The 7,221-nt window shown below is 40.9% G+C and overlaps 1 protein-coding gene across 1 annotated transcript in view; it reads right to left on the minus strand.

The window, feature by feature from the left end:
- Positions 1–7,221, minus strand: part of SUN3 (Sad1 and UNC84 domain containing 3) — a 61,299-nt gene that overhangs the window by 52,384 nt on the left and 1,694 nt on the right. The gene's annotated exons all lie outside the window — the stretch shown is intronic.

The following is a 7,221-nucleotide window of genomic DNA, read 5'->3' on the forward strand; positions in this document are numbered from 1 at the left end:
AAGCCAAAAAACGTAGGGTGAAAACCTGACCCTATTGAAGACAGTGGGAGTTTTGCCATTCACTTCAGTGGGATCAAGACTTCACTTATCATTTCAAACACCAGTTCAGGTTTCTAAATAAATAGCAAACATTGTACTTATCACATTATTTACAAAACACAAGTGCTTAAATAAATGTTATAATGTCCACATAATAAGCAAACACATTCTTATTAAGTATAAAGAACTGCATGAATATTCCCAGGAGATTTAACTATTTGGAAAGGTTGAAAAGGTAGTAACAAGCTATTTCTCAGAAAGAGGAAGACAAAGAATGTCAGCTGAAAGTCAGAATTTCAAATTCAGGGCAATTTCTTTGCGACCTATAAATCAAAAATAGTTCGACAAATTTTCTTCCTGCTTTGAAGAAGTCTTTTGCCTTCAGAGTAAATGTTGAAATTTTGGCCCAAACACATCTCCAAAATTTAGAGATGCTAAAATAAGACTTTATAATGAAAGCTTGTTACAACCTGAACCATGCAGAGGCTACTGCCTCTCCATAATGATTCGCGTCTTTGGGAGAAAGGGAATTTGTGTGTGGAAATTATTTACATATAGCAGGCAGATTGTGAACAGTTCTGTATCAGGATTTCAAAAAGATGCTATAATAAGGTATATATTTTGTATAAGAGCTCCTGCTTTATAATGGACAGATGGTATGGTCAATTACAAAATGTCATACTTGTTGTAGTACCTACCTGTAGCTCCACAAAATGTTCAGGAGAATAAGTATTCTATGTAGCTTTATGAAAATCTTGTAGAACCATACACTCATATAAATTTCTCCAAGCCACACCCTGGGAATTCAGCATTTGTCAGCTGAAACAGCATTGTAAACTGTATGCCTGCTGACAGGATTACATCTATTATTAGTGTCTGAAAAGAATGACTACCTTACAGTACAATGGACAATTCTAGTTGTACATTTCTAACAATGATGACCCGTGACCATAAGATCAATGTCATTCATAAAAGCCTCGGGAATACCTATATTACTTAAATCTTAATCTCCTCTTTTTCACTGTAAAAGAAATCCCTCCTGTGTTAAGTGGAATGTTCTTCAGTGCTCACTGTCATAGGCTTTAGTGAAGGAAAACAAGAGGAAGCAGGAATGAGAATCAGAAAAGGGAGGAAGTGGAAATAATACTTCAAATCTAAGTAATCCAGCTATAGGATGGCTATGAGCAAAGTACACCTTTAAATCCCTTTATATTTTTGCTTACTAATGTTGTGGGGGTTTTATATGCCTATATCTGTGGTGATTTGTGACCTAAATACTTAAGATAGATATTGAACTTCTTTCAGTCTGTTAAACAGGCACTTAGTGCCCTGTCAAGTTTCCTTTTAAGGAGTTCCCTTCAAGAATATATATAGTGGAACTGAGTAAATAATGAGTGGGAAACAACTTATTTGAATATTTTCTTAGAAAAATGTTTTGAAATTAATCAAATTGTTTGTTTGTAGTCTCTGATACAGACTTAAAGGTACATGCACTGCGAAAAAAATCTATCATTTAAAGGAACTGCTACAGAGTGTGGTAATCTATTTAATACTGTTGACTTGGACAGAGGAATTATAAGCAAATGAGTCTGATTAGACCTTCCTTTTCTGTATTGCTCTTTGTTTTATAGCTGTAATATTTCCTCCTCTCTCCTCACACAGCTCTATCCAAAATTTCCCAAATTAATTTAAAACTCTAGCCTTGGATACATAAGTCCTCTTCCTTGCCATTTACCCCTCAGGTAGGGTTCTTACCTAACAATTTTGTTTAGTGATTGTAGCAGGGGAATGGAAGTCAGGCTTCAACGTCTGTTCATGACTTGGTCACTGAATCACTCCAACCTCACTCTGCCCTATTTAACTCAATTAAAAGCAGTTACATCAGGGGCTCTCAAATTTTTCAAAAACAAAAAACAAAAAACCCCACAACGTGGAGTCCTTGTGGCATCTTAGAGACTAACAAATTTATTTGGGCATAAGCTTTTGTGGGCCACGAAAGCTTATGCCCAAATAAATTTGTTAATCTCTAAGGTGCCACATGGACTCCTCCTTGTTTTTGCTGATACAGACTAGCACGGCTACCTGTCAATTTTTTCAGTGTGTAGACTACATTTGAACAGCGAGAATGTAAATAGGAGGGTATAACACAATTGCTGAACATCCCTGTAGCATCCCTTACTTGCCTAAGGTTATTTTTCCATATATTTGAATATACATGCAACCAGCCAGCAAGTGATGGACCACAGTCTGAATAGCACTGGGGTTACAATATTAACTGCCTTTAGTACAGCGTCACACAGTAATTTTGAGAATTTTCATCTTTGTAAAACATTTTGAGATCCTTGAACTGAAGTTATCCTTCTTGTGACCTTGTACAATGAAGGGCTAGTGCAGAAACATTCATTTCAGACTGTCCCATGGAGATCTAATCAAAATATTGTAATGAAACAAGTCAGAGGATTTTGGACTAATTGATTTTTTTGTAATTATTTGTAATTATTTTACTTACATTCACTTGTCACAGGCAAGGTTCCCTCACTCTGGATGCCTTGCTGGAAACAGTCCTTACACACTCCTGCATAGGTTCATATGCTTTATTTACAATTTGCTACCTAAGTGCTTGTCCTTCACACCCCTGAGCGACGTAAATTATACCAACCTAGTGGACTCTGCTATGTCGGCATGAGAGCTTCTTGTGGGAGGTGGAGTAATTAAGCTGACGGAAGAGCTCTCGCTTATTCAAATCCCTGAGCAACATAAGCTATAATGAAGTAAGTGGTAGTGTAGACCTGGCCCAACTGTCGTAGTGTAGAGGTAGCCTGAGATCCAGGGCTTTTCTGAACCTTCCTTCTAGACTTCTCTCCGCACCTTGTCCTGTCTCTTTTTTTACCTGTCCTCAGCTGATGAGCTAAATCCCCTTGTTACTTTGGTTAATCACCTGGTGCTTAATCAATTATCTCATCAAGTTGGCCCATTTGAGGACACTTACAAAGTGCACAAAGTGAGGTCAGCCTTAGGCTACTCTACAAATTCATTTGACAACATGAGTCTTATTTACTTTTGGGCAGATTTTCAAAAGTTCTCAGCCCTCAGCAACTCCTGTTGAAGCTCCTTGCTGTTGAGCACTTTTGAACATCTGGCCACTTCATGTAGATACCGAAGTCAAAGGTGAACACTTTTGAAAACCTGACCCTTCATGTCTTAAAGGGTGAAATGGTTATATAGTGGTACAGTAGTCAACCCCAGAAGTGGCTGCCTTTAAGGAGTTCATGACGTGATTTCTTTTTTTTTTTTTTTGTATGTGTAGTATACAGCATTCACACATACACAGAGTTAAAGTTGGTAAGTTATTCTCACCAAAGTAACCACTTATGAGAGTCTGGGAGAGGCATTATTTATTATGCTTGTCCATCAAAAAAGTATTCGTTGTTAATTCAAGTGGTTCTGCATATTCACACTTAAGATTTTGCACCACCTAGAGGTGCCTCATGGTAGAATCTTCTCCAATTAATGTTTCTTAGATCACAGTTTGGAAAACCTTTGTTCTAATCTGTTTTTTACCTTTTGTTAAACTCACAGGTCATTTTTAGGTCCCTGTCCTGCATTCCTTACAGTCAATGAGAGCTTTTCCTCAGTGAAGAGTGCAGGATTGGGCCCCAAACTTCCTGCCCCTGGGAAATATATATATCTCCACTCCTAGCACATTTTTATCATTTTCCTTATTGAGGTAAAGAAAACATTTAGCTTCTCAGCAACATCTGTCATGTTCTCCCAATAGTGTCACAAGGGGCCTGAAGTCTCTCTCACTGACCTCTTGTTCTTTAAATACTTGGGAACTTTTTTCTTGTTTATTTTTGTGTCTTTTACAATTTTTCACTTCTGTCTATGGTATCCCGATGATTCTTACATTGCTTTTACTTTAGATATACTGTGTATTTTCTCAATAGCAATCACATTACTGATTTGATTTTTTTTAGCTTATACTCCTTTGCAATTTGGGTCTTAGATATGGGTCTAAGTGCTTAGGTCACACAGAAAGTCTGTAGGAACACAGGGAAATCTCCTGAATCCACATCCTCACTATTTTACACTGGATGACTGAATAAGATATATTTGTTTTCAGTACCCTACATTTTCTTCCAACACCTCAAAGAAAAGCCCCTGTTCCTTCTCCAGGTAATGCAGCAGCTATTTTTTTCTGCAAAATACTGTTGTATAATTAGTATTTATTTTAAGAATGTAACACCCTTTTAATACCTAGATTGTAAGTATAATATGCATATTACAGTTAACTGTTTAATTTCTACCAAAATACATATTCTTATTGCACTACTGGTGTACACAGACTTGTTCAGTTGGTGAGCTGTGGCAATCAAGTAACTGGTTCCCAGCCCCAAAGGGCTTACATTGAGTCACAACCTGATATTATACAGAATACTAAATACATAACAGAATAGCAGGCAGTATTGTAGTTGAAGAATAAATGAGCTTTAAGGATTTTTTTTAGCTAGATCTTTCAAATTATAATGTTTAAGAATACTTTCTAATTAACTTTTTAAGCTCACATCTTTAGGTAAAGAAAGAGTTGTAAATTGAATATATTCCTCCATTTGGTTCTACAAGTGCATATTTTTCTAACCTTTCATTAGTTTCCAGTAGAAAGTAGCCTGGAGAGCTATTTGACCTCTTTATGTGCCTATCTGAATGTCCTTGTGACAAAGTGAAGCAGCAACCTTCAAAGGTTTACAAGATCCCAGCCTATCATGTAGCTGGGTGGGGTATATAAGAAAAAGAAAGCTAAGCAGAAGGGAGTGTTCTTTTTTTTTTTTTTTTTTGGCAGGTGGAGGGAGGCTGTGCCTCTGGGGCATATAGTCAGCATTTGTCAGAGTTTCTCTTTGTTGCAGTTAACTGAAGTACCTATGCTCCAGTTGCCTGGCTCAAGTGAGAATAGCTACATTGCAAAATAATACACAAGCTGTTGTGTCCACACTGGTGCTGCACCCCCTTGTGTGTGCTGCTAGTGTTTCTGGGGAGTTGTCCCATGGATCTTTGCATTGCAGTAAGCAGAGCCACTTTATGAATTCTTTCCCAGGGAATTGTGGGAGAATGTCTGTCCTTTCTGGGCAGATGGTAGGAATTGTAGGAAGGGATTGGAGGCCTAGAGGCACTAGAGTGAAGTTAGCTTGTGTCCACATTGCAGAGTGGTCATGTTAGCCACTGATGAGCTGTGATAACTTGAGCTTTAGATTAAACATCCTCCAGTTCAGAGTTTGTCTGTGTGTGTGGATGGGACTCAAATTAGGGGCAACACTCAAGTTAACTTTGCAGTGAAGACAATCTCTTAATTGTGTTGTTTTATTATGGTGCGGTTTAAGTCCTTTGTTTCAAACAATAAATCATGCCCTAGGGCAAAGGCTTTAAAAAGACTTGGGCATGGTATTTGCATCCCTTTTCTGGCTGGTGAAACTGCCCACCAATATACAGTTCTGTTAGTTCTGGACACTGGATGCTCTATTCACATGGGTCATATGGGGTTTACCAAAGGAATTAACTTCAGTAAGAGACTGCTTGGCAGTAGCTTGCGTCTCAGCTACAACTCCGAGGGGGCATTTAAGGAAGCTAAGAAGCTCCCACATCTTCAGTATGCCTTCCCTGAGGGAGGCTGTGGGATGCCTGATTCCTTTGTCCTGAGTTGTGATATTTATGAAGAAGCCCAATAGTGGTGGTCAATTTCCTTTAGCCTATGTCTACACCGCAACTTGGAGCACGCCTCCCAGCCCAAGTAGATAGACTTGTGCTAGCAGTACTCAAGTCAGCATGCTAAAAATATCAGCAGGGCAGCACTGAGGGAGGCTACTGAGAGCAATAGTCACCCCAAAATTTTCATTAGCCCCTCCATAGCCACCCCGTAGCAGCTGCTGTTCTGCAGCTGCCCAACTCTGAAGGCAGAGCAGAGAGAGTGGCAGCTGCTGGCTGGGCGCAGACCTCCAGCAGCAATGGAGAAGTACACCCGGGCGGGAGGCTGGGGTCCCTGAGAGCAGCCCTCTGTCTGTGTCCCCGCCTGCCAGGGTGCATCGTCCAGGGTCCAGGACTCCCCACAGTGGCGTGGACTGACCCACTCTGGCCCAGGCTACTGGGCCCTCTCCCCATGGTCGCTGATTCCCAAGGGCTCTGCTGGCCCTGAAGCTGGGTCCCTCTACCCAGGCAGGTCTTTTCAGCTGTGAGCAGCCAGCACCCTGCACTGCCTCACTTCAGCTTCCAGCCTCTGACCTGGGCAGGGGAAAGGGCCATGAAGGGGGTGGGGCCATGGAGGGGGTGAAGTCTCATGGTGGGGGAAGCACAGCCCCCCCTGAATTTTCTGTCTGGCCCATCTCAGCCCCCCCACTGGGAAGAGGCTGGTGCCACCCCTGAATATCTGAGTGGATGTTGTGACTCCGGTTGCAGCTTGTTCCCTGTAGGCTTGCGAGCCCAAGCCCCAAGGTCCATACTGCTATTTTGAACAGGCTAGCTCAAGCCAAGCCCCACTAGTGCAAGTCAGTCTACATGGGGGCGGGGGAGAGGCTCGCTCTCAGGTGCAGTGTAGACATACCCTGCCGTGATCTTAGCAGGGTGACCAGAGGGCAAGTGTTAAAAATCGGGACATGGTGTGAGGGGTATTAGGTGCCTATATAAGAAAAAGCCCCCAAAATCGGAACTGTCCCTATAAAATCGGGACATCTGGTCACCCTAGATCTTAGGCATGTCTGTGACTGACTCAGTTCTTAATAAGACAAAGTCTAGGAAGGAAGCAAAACGTGGAGACAGCAGGAGCGATCGGAATTTTTTCTTCTCACCCACTTTCCTGCTGTGCCAATCAATAAGAGAAGTATGTTTAGGGAAATCCCGATCTTCCTGTCTGCAAGAACACAAGTATTAAAGGAAATGATTCTGGAGCAATGCCAATGGTAAGTGAGCAAGAACCATTCAATTAAATAAAATCAATCCTACAAAAATCTTATTTGTAGAGAGGCTCAACTGCACTCCTCATTGTTCCATTTTCCCAAATATCAAATCTGACATCCAGTTTATAGATGCAACCTATTTATAGATATTTTTATGGTGCTCATCACCATGGGGAGTGCCTCAATGCTTATCTAAACATATTCTCGAGAGTTGAAAATCTGATTCTGTGGTGATATGCAA

Source organism: Chrysemys picta, chromosome 2 (assembly GCF_011386835.1).
Source record: "Chrysemys picta bellii isolate R12L10 chromosome 2, ASM1138683v2, whole genome shotgun sequence".
Classification (NCBI taxonomy): Eukaryota; Metazoa; Chordata; order Testudines; family Emydidae; genus Chrysemys; species Chrysemys picta.